General features: G+C 50.7%; 1 protein-coding gene across 1 annotated transcript in view; it reads right to left on the bottom strand.

The window, feature by feature from the left end:
• Positions 1-16501, bottom strand: part of LOC115471257 (serine/arginine repetitive matrix protein 2-like) — a 286543-nt gene that overhangs the window by 23182 nt on the left and 246860 nt on the right. The gene's annotated exons all lie outside the window — the stretch shown is intronic.

Raw genomic sequence — 16501 nt, 5'->3', positions numbered from 1 at the left:
CCCGGATCAACCAGTCGTCCAGATACGGATGCACCAGAATTCCCTGCCTCCGCAACGCCGCTGCTACCACCACCATTATCTTGGAGAAGGTGCGTGGAGCCGTTGCCAGACCAAAAGGCAGAGCAGAGAAGTGCCTCCCTAAAACAGCAAAACGAAGGAAACGCTGATGGGCCTCTCGAATCGGCACGTGCAGATACGCTTCCGTGAGATCCAGTGACGTGAGAAATTCTCCCTGATGAACAGCCACTATGACCGAGCACAGAGTATCCATGCGGAAGGATGGCACCTTGAGCGCCCCATTGACCCTCTTGAGATCTAAAACGGGTTAAAACTGGTCCTCGGCACAACAAAGTAAATGGAATAACAATCCCTTCCCAGCTCGTGCCGAGGAACGGGTACCACAGCTCCTAACTAGATTAAGCGACCCAGAGTCTCTTGAATAGCCTTTAACTTGACTCGAGAGTGACAGGGAGGGGGAAGAAACAGATCCGGCAGCGGGTGCTCAAACCCCAGCGCATAATCGTCGCGAACGACCTCCAGCACCCACTGATCTGAAGTAATTTGGGTCCACCCCTGATAAAACAGACGAAATCGCGCCCAGACCTTCACCAGAGGCTGGACCTGCACACCTTCATAAGGAGGACTTATTACCATTTCCAGCACCTCCGGAGGAGTCCCGACCTCCTCGACGACCCCCTCGAAAGGACTGCGTCCGCAGGAAAAACTGGCTTTTAGAAGGAGACACAAATCTGCCCGGCTTGTACCGCCTCGCGTCCTTAAACCGACCTCTAGCCGAACCACCTCAACTAGCCGCCTTAGGCCGTAACTCCGGCAACCGTGAGACCTTGGTATTCCCAAGACCACTCATCAGTTTATCCAAGTACTCTCCAAACAACATAGAACGTTTGAAGGGTAGAGAACACAACTTTGCTTTAGAGGCCGCATCTGCCACCCAGCCCCTAAGCCAAAGAGCCCTGCGAGCCATCACCGCCAGAGCCATATTCTTAGCCAAAGCCCTTAGCAAATCATAAAGGGTGTCTGCCAAAAACCCAAAAACGAAGACCCCATCTCCAATTTGGCCAGGTCCTGAACCAAACCACTCCTAACGCAGGCTCATCCAAGAGCTTCTCCGCTCAACGGAAACAAGCTCTGGCTACCAAGCCCCCACACACAGAGGCTTGCAAGGCCAAAGCCGACATATCAAAGCTGCGCTTCAGAAAGGACTCTAGCGTCCTATCCTGAGGATCCCGTAAGGCTATACCACCATCCACCGGAATGGCTGTAGCCTTAGTAATTGCTGTAACCTCCGCATCCACAGTAGGTGGTTTCAGCAGGGCCAAATCTTCCAGAGGCAAGGGATACAGCCGCGCCATAGCCCTAGACACCTTACAAGCAGCCTCCGGCACAGACCATTCCTGAAAAACCATGTCCCTAATGTCTGAATTCATGGGAAAGGAACAGGAGGCTCTCCGAATCCCCTTAACCAAGGGATCTACCCGGGGTCCCTCTGCAGAGGGAGTGGCCGCCGGAGCAAACTTCAAAGTAGAGATCACCTGATCAATGAGCTCTAACTCCTCGTTATGAAAAATGAGAGCCACTGAAGAATCTTAACCAGGCCTTAGCCCATCCTGATCCTCAGACACATCTAAGAGGATCCTCCTCTCCTGGGTCACTCCAAACATCCGACCCAGGCAGAGAAAGTATCTCCATAGGCTCCGAAATATCCACCCGTCAGCGCTTAACTCCCACTAAGCTAGCAGCCTCCGGGGAACAAACAGACTCAGAGGGGCCAGCTCTCCAGGCATTATACAGAGACCAAACAAACTCAGGGGGGGAAGTCAGACCCCCCCCCCCCCCCCGATGCTGCTGAAGCCCCAACAACACTTCCCGCAGTCTCTGTGACGGATCCCCCTCGCTCCCGAGGCGGCAGGTCCATCGCGTAATCCGCGGCTAAACTAGGCGCGCTTCCCGCCACACATGGGTCCCCCCGGCGCCGGTACGGAATGCGCGGCCAAAAGGGCCGTGCTTCCCGCCAAAACTGGCTCCGTCGAGGACGACCAGGGACGCGCAGCCAAAATGGCCACGTTTCCCTGCCAAAACCGGCCCCGCCGTTGCCGGCCAGGAATGTGCGGTCAAATCGACGCCCAACACCTCCACCGACTCAGGGGAAAGCACGGAGGGAGGGGGGGGGGGGGGAAGAGCGCTGACAACAGACTCCCCACAAAATCTACATTGGCCACCTTTCATTTCAACGCCGTGCTTCGTGCAAAACCGACACCTCGCCACCTTAGACATAATGGCTGCGAACACAATAAAAACAAACAGTTGCTTTGTGCTCTGACAGACTAATGGGCAAAACCGCCTAAGGCAAGAATGCCCTTGAAGACGTTTTATCTCTGGACTGCCACAAGAACGGCCAAAATAGCCGCCTTTTAAAAACATTTATTTTTTTAAACCTCGTTGCTGATGACTAAACGCCTCAAGGGTACAGAACAAGGTCTGTAGCCGAGGTCAAGCAGTCCTCCAAAGGAAGAGCACAGGGGGAGGGACCCGGCCACCCTGGTGACACCCCACAGGGAATAAGAAGCCCCTTAGGACTTACACCCTGTAATAGAGATCCAAGTGTGGGTTCTCTAACATTTACAACCCAACCTAGAAACCCCAAACAGGCCTACCAGACTGAGTACACTGCACAGGCTGCACACATCTACCCTCTGCTGAGACTGAGAAAATACTGGTTAGTAGAAGGTCTGCACAGGCTACTTGTATAAGAAGTTTTAGTGTTCTCAGTCTCCCTCTGCTGGTAGGAGTGTATAACCTAAGCGTCTTGAACGGTCTGGAGGATTGCTGAGAAAGCACCTATTGTTTCAATTTAGGATGCAGGGAGGAATGACACTGCCAAATTTTCGCCTACTATCAGGCTGCCCAGCTTAAATATTTAACCAGTTGGAAATGGGACTCCCATAAGAGCTGAGTACACTTACAGCAATTGACAGGCAAGACTCATTTGCAAATCTTGCCATGGCTGCCACTCTGTGGCACTGCATTCCTGACATCCTTAAGTTGTCTATTAATCTATGAATCAAAGCTAGACTCAAATTTTTGCCAAATAGAAGATATTTTCTGGCAATACTGATCCAGTACATGGAAGGCCTAATCACTGGGAATTTTGATTCTAAATTGTACACAATGGAAGGGGAAGGGTTTAAACACTTTGGGACAACTGAAGATAGGGAGTTGACAGGATATACAGATCTTGCTAAAGCGTTTGGTCTGGGTCAGAGGGACAATTTTTCATACAGACAAGTGGTTGATTTTAAAAGACATAAGGCCAGTGGGGAACTGCAAACAAATACTACTACTACTACTTATTTCTAAAGCGCCTTGAGCAGGAAATGAGTGGGAGCAGTAGGTGAGGAATATTTCAAGGTTCTAGAAAGTACTGTTAATGCAAAGCGAAGATACTTGCATGTAGCAGATATTCTCTGAGGACAGCAGGCTGATTGTTCTCACATGTGGGTTGACGTGTGCGTCGGCCTAAGAATTGGCATTTTGCAAGCAAAATATTTAAAAAGTTTTGCCAGAGTCTTCTGGCGCGCATGCAGCATGCATGTGCGGACTGATTTCCCGCTCGTCACGTGAACACTTCTCTTCAGTTAAATAAAAGAGCATATAGAGAAATAAATAACTCCAAAGGGGAGGTGGGTGGGTTTGTGAGAACAATCAGCCTGCTATCTTCGTAGAATATCTACTACAGGTAAGTATCTTCGCTTTCTCCGAGGACAAGCAGGCTGCTTGTTCTCACATGTAGGGTATCCCTAGAACCCAGGCTCACTCAAAACAATGAACATTGGTCAATTGGGCCTCGCAATGGCGAGGACATAACATAGATTCACCTGAAACCATAAACAACTAACAAGAGTGCAGCCTGGAACAGAACAAAAGTGGGTCTAGGGGGGTGGAGTTGGATCCTAAACCCATCTTTAACACCAACTTTGTTTGGTAAACAAATACCTACAGTACAGTCATTTAGATACCTAGGTATTATTGATTCCGCCTTATCCTTTAATGAGCAAGTATCCGATGTGATAAAGAAATCTTTTTATTAATTACGTAAATTACGCTCAATTAGAAATTCCTTATATAAATCTTCCCTGTGTACACTAACTTATGCTTATATCTTATCATGTTTAGACTATTATAACATAGTATATGCAGGTCTTTCAAAATTTAATCTAAGACAACTACAGATGATACAAAACACAGCAGCTCGTATTATCTGTAGAGCTTCAAAATATGATAGGATTACTCCATTGTTATATCAATTGCACTGGCTTCCAATAGAAGCAAGGATAAAATTTAAAGTTCTGATATTGACACACAAAGCTTTTTATTCATTTAGTCCATCATATTTGTATAACCTTACTATTCCATATACACCAACTGGGACACTGCGGTCATTGACAGATAATAGACTTGTAATTCCAAGGAGACAATTCTAAGCACTCAACATCCAGGCCGTGAGAGCCAGAGACTGGAGGTTGGGATGTAGAAGTGACCCCTTGTTCTGAGTGGTGGAAAACACTCCAATCTCCACGGTTCTTTGGAGGACAACTCCAGAAGAGGGAACCAAATCTGACGCAGCCAGAAGGGTGTAATCAGGATCATGGTTCCGCAGTCTTGCTTGAGTTTCAGCAAAGTCTTCCCTACTAGAGGTATGGGAGGATATGCATGCCGAAGACCTGTCCACCAATGTAGGAGAAAGGCATCTGACAGTCTGTCATGGACCTGAAGTCTGGAATAGAATTGAGGGACTTTGTGATTAATCTGAGTGGCAAAAATATCTACAGAGGGGGTGCCCCACGCTCAGAAGATCTTGAGGACTACGCCCACGTTCCGTGACAACTCGTGAGGTTGCATTATCCTGCTCAACCTGTTGGACAGACTGTTTACACCTGCCAGATAAGTGCCTTGAAGAAACATGACGTTGACAGCATGCCCAAAGCCACATCTGGACGGCTTCCTGACAGTGAGATCCAATGCCCCTCTGCTTGTTGCTGTAATACACGGCAACCTGATTGTCTGTCTGAATCAATACGATTTGGTTGGACAGCCGGTCTCTGAAAGCCTTTAGAGCGTTCCAGATCGCTCGCAATTCCAGGAGATTGATCTGAAGACCTTTTTCCTGAAAGGACCAGGCTCTTGAGTGTGAAGTCCATCTAAATGAGCTCCCCACCCCAGGAGGGCTGCATCTGTCGTCAGCACTTTTTGTGGATGAGGAATTTGGAATGGCCGTCCCAAGGTCAAATTGGATCGAATCGTCCACCACTGCAGAGAATTCCAAAAGTCAGTGGACAGTTGGAGTACATCCTCTAGACTCTCCGCAGCTTGGTACTATTGGGAAGCTAGGGTTCATTGAGCCGATCTCATGTGTAGGCTTGCCATGGGAGTCACATGAACTGTGGAGGCCATGTGGCCCAGAAGCCTCAACATCTGCCAAGCTGTGACCTGTTGAGACGCCTGAGCTATGGACACCAGGGACAGTAGGTTGTCTGCCCTTGCCTGGGGAAGATAAGCTCGAACTGTCTTTGTGGCCAACAGGGCTTCAATGAATTCCAACTTTTGGACTGGAGTGAGATGGGACATGGGGTAATTGATCATGAACCCCAGTAGTTCTAGCACCTGAATAGTCATTCGCATGGACTGCTGAGCGCCTGCCTTCAAGATGCTCTTCACCAGCCAATCATCAAGATAAGTGAACACATGCACTCCTAGTCTGCGTAGCGATGCTGCCACTACCGCTAGGCACTTTGTGAATACTCTGGGCGCAGACGCCAGGCCAAAGGGCAGTTCACGGTACTGAAAGTGCTGTGCTCCCAGCCGAAATCAAAGATACTTCCTGTGAGCTGGAAGTATTGAGGTGGGTGTGTAAGCAAGTCCAGAGAGCATAGCCAATGGTTCTCTTGAATCATAGGAAGAAGGGTGCCCAGGAAAACCATCCCGAACTTTTCTCAAACTAGAAATCTGTTCAGGCCCTTTAGGTCTAGGATGGGACGCATCCCCCTTGTTTTCTTTTGCACAAGTACCTGGAATAGAATCCCAGCCCTTCTTCCCCTGGTAGAACGGGTTTGACCGCACTGGCATTTAGAAGGGCGGAGAGTTTCTCTGTAAGTACCTGCTTGTGCTGGGAACTGTAAGATTGAGCTCCCGGTGGGCAATTTGGAGGTTTGGATTCCAGATTGAGTGTGTATCCTAACCGGACTATTTGAATAACCCACAGGTCGGAGGTTATGAGAGGCCACCTTTGGAGAAAAAACATCAACCTCCCTCCTACCGGTAAGTCGTCGGGAATGTACACTTTTACTGAGGCTATGCTGAACTGGAGACAGTCAAAAGCATGTCCCTTGCTTTTGCTGGGGAGCAGAATGGGCCTTAGGCGCACGCTGTTGACAAGAACGAGCGTGCTGGGGTTGGGCAGGCTGCTGAGAAGCAGGAGTGTACCTACGCCTAGAGTAGATATAGGGGGTACTCCTCCTTCCTACAAAAAACCTCCTAGATGAGGAGGCAGTAGCAGAAGGTGCCCGGTGGGAGAGGCAATCCATAGCATCATTAAGCTTCTTGATTTGATCAACTAGATCCTCTACTTTTTCTCCAAAAAGATTGTCCCCACAGGCAAGGAACATCCGCCATCCGCTGCTGGACAGAATGATCCAGGTCAGAGACACGCAGTCATTAGAGTCTGCGCATCACTATGCCTTGAGCAGCGATTGTGGATGTCAGGTCAAAAGTGTCAAAAGTTACCCGGGCCAGGTACTTGCAACACGCCTTCTGCTGCCTGACCACCTGGCGAAAAGGCTCGGCCAGCTCCGTAGGGAGTGCATCAACCAAGCTGGACAGTTGATGTATCGAGTCCCGCAAGTGTACGCTCGTGAAGAGCTGGTACGACTGTATCTTGGCAACGAGCATAGCGGCCTGATACGTCTTCTTCCCAAAAGAATTAAGAGTCCTAGCTTCTCTGCCTGGGGACGCCGAAGCATAATCTCTAGTACTCCTGGCTCTCTTGAGGGTGGAGTCCACCACCATGGAATTGTGGGGTAACTGAGACCTCATCAACCCAGGTTCACTGTGGACCTCAACCTCCACAGGAAAGGGAATAGCCGTAGCCATTTCCCGGACAAAAGAGGAACAGACTCTCTGGTGGAAACAGTCTCCTTTCTAGCGGAGGGGAAGATCAGAGGAAATCCCAAAGGACTCATCAGAAGAAAAGTTCCTGGGATCCTCATCTGACTCCCACGAACACTCCTGCTCAGTGTCGGATAAAACCAGAGTTAAGGTGCTTCGACACTGGACCTGCCTCAACGCCGAGGAGCGATGTACTCTATGGCAATGTTGAGTGGTCGATGCCCTGTTCGACTGCGGCAAAAATCCCTCCACCGATGTCGAAGGGGAATCGACCTGGGTGGCAGCCGAAGTCGATGCCGCAGGTGGCATCACGGACGGGGACCTCACCAAAGGTAAAGGGCCAGATGCCGCTGCAGTAGACAGTACAGAAGGCGCAAGCACCCCCGACACCGAAGCTGATGTAGCAGTCCCTACAGAAGTTCTGGAAACAAGGCCCAGATGCGCTCGTTGAGAGCCGCCATCGGAGAAGGCTGTGGGATAGGCGGTGTAAGAATCCGTGGAAGCTCGGGAGCAGGCATTGTGCTGCTAGGAGACTGAAGCATTGGCACCTCCTGTATCGAGGGGGAGCGATCCTCTCGGCACAGACGCTTCACGGGTGCCGACTCTCTCAACGTCCCGGAGCTCCTGGTACCGTGTGTCGGACAATGACGACGGTGCTTCTTAGCCTTTGCTCAACACCCGTCATCGAGACTCCTCGGTACCGAGGACGTGGAATCCTCATGCCTCCTCGGGGCCGGGTCTGACAAAGGCCGGTCCTGGGGGGCCTGTATAACAGGAAGCCTCGAGGTAGGTGGAAATCCACTCGACGCCTCACTGCTCCCAGCACGAGTTGGTCTCATAGCAGCTATTACATCTCTCTCCTACGTCGATGCTCCCTTCAATGTCGACGCCGACGACCTCGGTACCGAAGTCGATGGACCAGACTGAGCCCCAAAAGGTTTTTCTTGTTGGGCCTCTCGAGACGCTTGGGTCCGTTTCTTTATACGAAGACACAGAATACAAGCGGCTGGGCTATGATCAGGCCCAAGGCACTGAATACACCAGGCGTGGATATTGGTGCCCGAGATAGTCCGGTTGCACCGAGTACAACGCTTGAAGCGCTGGGAGTCTTTGATGACATGGAAGGAAAAATGGCTTCAGCGAAATCAAAAGACGCAATTGTGCCTAAAAACAGAAAAAGGCACAAAAGAGAAAAGGGGAGAACCCGACCGCGTGGTCTAAAGGCCGGTCGCGACGAAAAAGAAAGAAAACTTAAAATAGGTGAAAAAACTTAAAGGAAACTACGGTAATCTTATATACATACACACATACACACACATATATACATACACACACACATACATACATATTGTTTTTATCTTGTAAGAAAAAAATTAAAGAAATAGAAGCGAATGAACTCGCAATTAGTAAAGACTCTTCCTGGGCCTGAAGAGGAGCAGAAACGAACGCTGCTGCACCTCAACGCAGAGAAAGAAAAACTGAAGAGAAGTGCTCACGCGATGGGCGGGAAATCAGTCTGAACATGCACATCAGAAGACTGGTAAAACTTTTTAAATATTTTGCTTGCAAAATGCCTATTCCTGGGCCAAAGCGGACATCGACCCACATGTGAGAACAAGCAGCCTGCTTGTCCTCGGAGAAACACTTCACCCCATGAAGTATACACTCATCTGGGAAGGCATACTTGGGGTAGGTTACGAAACTATCAAATGAACCTTCTGCAGGAATCGATTGCTAATAATATGGTGGAGATCGGATGTAAATTGCTTATCAATAGTACTATACACCAGTTAAATTAATTGTTACATATGGGCATGGTAGTGATCTGTGTTGGCGCAACTGTGGAAGGCAGGGGACTTACATGTTTAGTTGTCATGTCCCAAAGCACAGCTCTTTTGGGAGCAAATAATGAGATAGATACAATATAATGTTGGAATACACTTGGGTAAAACTGATAGCCTGCTTGCCAAACTTTGGACCACTTCGTTTGAAAACGGTGGCTCATGCATTACATTTTAGCAGCTAGATGCCTAATTCTTACTTCTGCTTGGAAACAGCAGGATATTCCTGGACTGCCTAAGAGCCTAAGGTTCAGATAAAAATAAATTAGGTCTACTAGATGTCTAAATTTAGCATTCCGGAGAAAGACTGGTGACTTAACAGAAATGGCTCTGAAGAAACTTCTCCCACTCAGAGACCTAGACAGCCAAAGTGGCATCTACAAACAGTCTGGGCTACCAGAACTCAAAAAAGCTGATAGAGGGTCCCCTTTAATAAGGAAGTCTTCACACAGGCTGGGAGTAAAGACCCAATTCCAAGGAAAAAAATACAAACAGCCCTGAAATGGTGGCTCTGGGTGCCTAACAGAACCGTGCTCCAGAAAGCACCTCTTGTGAGACAGCGATACATTGGCCAGCTGGTAGGCTGTTGCTTTGTCTCTATACTATTGGTGTCACAAGAAAGATCTGTTTTAAATTTGGGTTTGGTTTGAGATTGGTGCAGTTTATATTTTTGCTCAGCAAAAATATAAACTGCACCAATCTCAAACCAAACCCAAATTTAAAAAGCAAGGGCAAGGCTAATGCTCAGCATGACTATGGATATAGCTATTAAATATGTTGGGACACATGACCAGACCATAGTTAATAGGCTGGTCCCTAAAGGGGAGATTCTATATATGGCGCCTGTAAAATCCACGCGGAAATCATTTTCACCCAGGTGTATTCTATAAGATTTAGGCGTGGTATACAGAATACGCTTCGCTGATATCCCAGCACCTAAAACTATGGACATCCATTTACACTAACGAAAACGTGGCGTAAATCCCTGCACGTAGATTTACACGAACTGGGCCATATTCTATAACATTGCACTTAAATTTGGCAACACCCATTTTCCATGAACAAAACCATGTTCTTTTTTGGATGTGTGCATTAGAATTTAGACGCAGTGAGTTAACAGCATATGCTTAGCGAGTTTTTTTTTTTTATTTGTTGCATTTCTATCCCACATTTTCCCACCTCTTTGCATTATGTGCATAAATTCTAATTATTGCCAATTAGTGCTCATTGATGCTTGTTAACTGCTAACAATGCTGATTGGCTTAAGCCAATTAAGTTACGTGCATTGTTATGGAATACACTTTGATTTAGATCCCAGCAGTAAACATATAGAAATTTTTCAATTTTTTCCAATTTGGTTGTCATATGTGACGAAGTAATTGTTGCAAGTAAAATTAGAAGAAATTTATGTCGCTCAAGGTCTGTGAAGGTAAAATTATGTATCATACCTGATAATTTTCTTTCCCTTAATCATAGCCGATCAATCCATAGACTGGTGGGTTGTGTCCATCTACCAGCAGGTGGAGATAGAGAGCAATCTTTTGCCTCCCTATATGTGGTCATGTGCTGCCGGAAATTCCCCAGTATGTCGATATCAAAGCTCCATCCGCAGGACTCAGCACTTAGAGAATTACGCCCACAAAGGGACACTCTGCCCAGCTCACCACCGCCGAAACGGGGGAGGGGAAATATTCCAGCGCACCACCGCCGGGGCGGGAAACCACACCTGCCGATGCGGGGGGAACTGGCCTATCCTGCTACCGCAACTGCAAGAGGAGCTGGCTTACCCTAACATCGCCTAAGCGGGAGGGTTACAAAGCTACCCTACAGCTGCACGAAGCGGGAGGGAGCGCCGGCATAATTTAGTTATCAATCCAGCCACCGTCGAAACGGGGCGAGAGGAAACAGCAGCTCACTGTAACACAAAATCGTCTCAACTCGCAGAAACTTCAATTGGAAGAACTTGAATATGAAGTCCTCGTGAACACGAACTGAAAACTGAACTTGAACCTGAAATATAACCAGAATACAAACAATACAGATATCTGGGAGGGTCTATGGATTGATCAGCTATGATTAAGGGAAAGAAAATTATCAGGTATGATACATAATTTTACCTTCCCTATCATCAAGCCGATCAATCCATAGACTGGTGGGATGTACCGAAGCAGTACTCACCCAGGGCGGGACATGGAAATCCCTGAACTCAACACTGAAGCACCAAACTGGGCCTTGGCCCGAGCAGCCACATCCAAGCGGTAATGTCGTGAGAAGGTATGAGCCGAAGACCAAGTAGCCGCTCTGCAAATCTCTTCCAAGGAGACAGATCTGGACTCCGCCATCGAGGCTGCTTGTGCTCTAGTAGAGTGTGCCTTCAGCTGAATAGGCGGAATCTTCCCTGCGGCCACATAAGCTGCCGCGATCGTCTCCTCGACCCAACGTGCCACCGTAGGCTTAGATGCCTGCAGGCCCTTACGAGGGCCTGCGAACAGCACGAACAGGTGATCAGACTTCTGGAAATCATTGGTCACTTCCAAGTATCTGATGATGACCCGTCTAACATCCAGGTATTTGAGCGCAGGGTACTCCTCTGGGTAATCCTCCCTACGAAAGGAGGGTAGGCAAAGCTGCTGATTCACATGGAATAGAGAAACAATCTTGGGCAGGAAGGAAGGCACTGGGCGAATCGACACTTCTGCCTCAGTGAATCGCAGGAACGGCTCTCTACATGAGAGCGCCTGGAGCTCGGAAACTCTTCTGGCTGAGGTGATAGCCACTAGGAAGACCGCTTTCAACGTCAGGTCCTTCAGCGATGCCCTTGGCAAGGGCTCGAAGAGCGACTTCTGCAAGGCCCGTAGCACCAGATTGAAATTCTCCGTAGGCACTATCGAGTTCAGAGGAGGGCGCAGGTGATTAACTCCTTTGAGAAAGCGCACCACATCTGGCTGCGAAGCCAGGGAAGCACCCTTCAGACGGCTCCTGAAGCAAGCTAGAGCCGCTACCTGGACTTTCAGCGAACTGAGCGACAGGCCTTTCTCCAGCCCCTCTTGCAGGAATGCCAACACTGAAGATATTGGAGCAGTGAAGGGCGATACAGAGCCTGCCTCGCACCACGACGCAAAGGTACGCCAAACCCTGGCGTAAGTGGTAGAAGTAGAGCGCTTCCTCACTCTCAGCATAGTGGCGATGACCTTGTCTGAGAAGCCCTTCTTCCTCAGCCGCTTCCGCTCAAGAGCCAGGCCGTAAGACCAAAGGCGGAGAGATCCTCCATCACCACGGGACCCTGATGCAAGAGGCCCCGCCTCGCTGGCAGCCTCAGAGGGCCGTCCACTGAGAGCCTGATTAAGTTTGCATACCAGGGACGTCTGGGCCAATCTGGACCCACCAGGATCACCCGGCCCGGATGCTTTGCCACCTGGCCTAGCACCCTGCCCATCATGGGCCAGGGCGGGAACACATAGAGAAGCTCCTGTGCCGGCCACTGCTGGAGAAGAGCATCGACTCCCAGAGATCGAGGGTCCCGTCCTCTGCTGAAAAAACGCAGCACTTGGCCGAGGACGCCATCAGATCTAGGCTCGGCCGGCCCCAGCGCTTCGTGATGTCCAAGAACGCCCGAGCAGACAGTTGCCACTCTCCGGGATCCAAGGTATGGCGACTGAGAAAGTCCGCCTTGACATTCATGACTCCCGCAATGTGGGCCGCCGACAGCTGATCCAGATTCGCTTCCGCCCACAGGCATAGCTTCATGGCCTCCTTGGCTAGAGGGGCGCGCTCCTGGTACCTCCCTGGCGATTGACATAGGCCACAGCCGTGGCATTGTCTGACAGGACCCGCACAGGCCTCAGCACCAGTACCAGGAGAAACTCTAGAAGCGCCAACCGGATGGCTAGGAGTTGCAGGAGGTTGATGGACCATTTCGTCTCTGCAGGAGACCAGAGCCCCTGCACTGTCCCGTCCCAGGCAGTGGGCTCCCCAGCCCGTCAAGCAGGCGTCCGTCGTGACGACAACCCACTCCGGGGTCGTAAGAGGCATTCTTGCGGACAGCTTGCCTGGCCTCAGCCACCAACTCTGTGCCTTTCGTGCCGCTGGATCCAAAGGAAGGCAAATAGCGTAATCCTCTGAGACTGGAGTCCACTGCCGCAGAAGAGAGTGCTGTAGTGGTCTCATATGAGCCCTGGCCCAGGGCACTACCTCCATCGTGGCCGTCATGGAGCCCAACAGCTGCATATAGTCCCAAGCCCGAAGAGTAGAGGAGGTTAGGAACTGGTCCACCTGACCTGAAGCTTGACACTCCGGTTGTCCGGCAGCAACACTGCCCACTTGGGTGTCGAATCGAACGCCCAGATACTCCAGGGACTGAGTCCGGCGCAGCTGGCTTTTCTCCCAGTTGATGATCCATCCCAGGGAGCTCAGAAGAGCAATGACCCTGTCTGTAGCTCTCCCGCACTCCGCATAGGAAGGGGCTCGGATCAGCCAGTCGTCCAGATAGGGATGAATTTGCACTCCCTCCTTGCGGAGGTAAGCCGCGATGACCACCATTACTTTGGAGAAGGTCCGCGGAGCCGTAGCCAACCCCAATGGGAGGGCTCTGAACTGGAAGTGTCGGCCCAGTACTGCAAAGCGCAGAAAGCGCTGATGAGGCGGCCAGATGGGAATACGTAAGTAAGCTTCCTTGATGTCCAGGGATGCCAGGAATTCTCCCTTTTTCACCGCAGCTATTACGGAGCGGAGAGTCTCCATCCAGAAGTGCCGTACCTTTAAAGCCCGATTGACTCCTTTGAGGTCGAGGATAGGCCTCACAGCACCTCCCTTCTTTGGCACCACGAAGTAAATGGAGTAACGTCCCTTGCCAAGTTGATCTACTGGCACTGGGACCACCGCGCCCAGGCGGAGCAAGTTGTCCAAGGTCTGCTGTACTGCAGCCGCTTTGACTGGAGACTTGCAGGGAGAGTTTACGAACCCGTCTCTTAGGAGCCGGCAGAACTCTAGCTTGTAGCCGTCTCTGATGACTTCCAGAACCCAAGCGTCTGAAGTTACCCTGGTCCACTCGCCCAGAAACGAGGATAGCCGTCCTCCGATCTGCTCTGGGGCATGGACCAGGGCCCCGTCACTGGGTATGAGACCCTGGGGGAGGGCCGGAGGAAAAACCTCCGGGACGGCGGTCCCTGCGAAAGGAATGCTGCTTGGGGGAGAAGTTCCGCTTTAAAGAAGAGGAGGAAGAGGAGGCCGACTTGCCTGGGCGATACCGACGGGCTTCCTGAAATCGGCCCTTGGAGGGACCGGGGCGAGCACTGCCGGCCCGAGTCCTGACCTCCGGCAACCTCTTGCCCTTAAATGTGCCGAGCTCAGTCATGATCTTGTCCAGCTGGTCCCCAAAGAGCAGCTTGCCTTTAAAAGCCAACTTGGCTAGGCGAGATTTTGAGGCATAGTCAGCCGACCAGTGCTTAAGCCACAGCCACCGCTGGGCAGAAACTGCCTGAGCCATACCTTTAGCCGAGGCTCTCAAGACATCATACAGCAAGTCCGCCAAGTAGGCCAGGTCCGACTCCAGGGCCGGCCAGTCTGCCCTCAAGGAAGAATCCGAGGTGGAATTCCGCTGCAAAACGATCAGGCATGCCCTAGCCACATAGGAGCCGCAAACCGAGGCTTGCAAACTCAGGACGGCCGCCTCCAATCTCCTGTCCTGAGCGTCCTTCAGGGCAGTGCCACCTTCCACCAGCAGAGCCGTCTTCTTAGTCACCGCAGTGATTAAAGAGTCTACTGTAGACCAGAGAAAGGCCTCCCGTTCACCCTCAGGCAGAGGGTACAGACGGGACATGGCTCTGGCTACCTTAAGGCTCGCTTCAGGGGCATCCCATTGAGCCGAAATTAAAGTCTGCATGGCTTCATGAACGTGGAAGGTTCTGGGCGGGCGCTTAGTTCCCAGCATAATGGCAGAGCCAGCTGAGGCTGAGAGAGGGCCTTCCTCCGGAGAGGAAATTTTCAGAATGCTCATGGCCTGCACTAACAGGTTGGGCAAATCCTCTGAGCGAAAAAGCCGCGCTGCAGAGGGGTCATCTGCTCCATCCGAGCGGGGATCGGTCTCCTCAACAGAATCCCCTAAGGACCTTTGGGAGAACTCAGATACGCTGCCCTCATCCACATCAGAGGAGACTGAATCCCCTAGGGCCTGGAGATCCACCCAAGGGCGCTTGATCATGGAAGCCTCATCACCCTTATCAGCCAGGGGAGCAGGGGCAGCGTTTGCATAAGGAAAGCCTGATGCAGCAGTAAAATAAACTCAGGGGAGAAACCCCCTAGTCTGTGCACTTCTGCAGCCTGGGCCACGGCCCTAGAGGCACTCTCAACCTGCGCTCCCAAAAGCGGGGGAGAGGCGCGCTGCGCATCTAAAATAACACCCGCCGCGACACTCCACGAAGGAGCCGCGCAGGAAGAATGGTGCTTTAATTTCGCCAACTTTATACCATCGCCTGAGTCAAGGGCGACCATACCATTAACGTCTCCCACCTCAAGGGCGGCCCAAGAAGGAGCTGACTGAGCAGCGTGGCCGGCCACAACCGGGAGGGCGGCCAGCGGGGGATGGGCGCCTAAGGCGGGAAAAAACGCCGCACTGGAAGAAAACCCAGGGAACTCTCCCGATTCCGAAAAGGCGCCCAAGAAAGGAGTCTCTGCCTTTGAAACCCCCCCCCCTGCTAGATGCACGCACGCGGTCCGGGGAGCGTCTTTTCTCGCCCTTGCCATCCGACGCCATAGCCACGTGGAGACCGTTCGGGGAACCCCCTGCCCGCTAGGAAAAGATAAAGTTACCTGCTTCTTGCTCCGAGCTGCAACGATTTGGAGTCCCAGTGAGTAGCTGCAACCAAGGACGTCTTTCCCTCAAGGACGTCTATTTTTCTGTTTTTTTTTTTTTTTTTAACGGAGCCAGCGGGAGGGGGGAGAAAAGGGGGGACCTGGCACCACCAGGTTTGCACTTGCTCACGAAGAGCCCTCAACCCCAGGTACTCAACAAAACCTAAACAATTAGGCTTGGAGACCTAGCCAGAGCTGCTGCTGTGCGACCACACACCTGCTAGATAGAGAACATACTGGGGAATTTCCGGCAGCACATGACCACATATAGCGAGGCAAAAGATTGCTCTCTATCTCCACCTGCTGGTAGATGGACACAACCCACCAGTCTATGGATTGATCGGCTTGATGATAGGGAAATTCAGTTATCTAACACTTATCTTCTGTATTCATATCCTCTAGTATGCTTTTCTAGAGATTTTCATTCGCCATCTTCTGATTTATAAATTCATTCAAAACCCAGAGCTCCAAAAATTCAATATATGTAGCAGAGATCTACACTATATAAATCAAGCAGTGGCCACTTCGACAAAAAACGTAAAGGAAAAGCATCAGTATCATTGCAGGGACAAAGCAGCTAACTTGCAACCTGGGAAAGGGAATCTCCCAGTGATTTTTATCAGTTCAGC

This window comes from Microcaecilia unicolor, chromosome 5 (genome assembly GCF_901765095.1).
Source record: "Microcaecilia unicolor chromosome 5, aMicUni1.1, whole genome shotgun sequence".
In the NCBI taxonomy this organism is placed as follows: domain Eukaryota; kingdom Metazoa; phylum Chordata; class Amphibia; order Gymnophiona; family Siphonopidae; genus Microcaecilia; species Microcaecilia unicolor.
The sequence above is the reverse complement of the archived record's forward strand: the minus strand, read 5'-3'. Positions and strand labels throughout refer to the sequence as shown.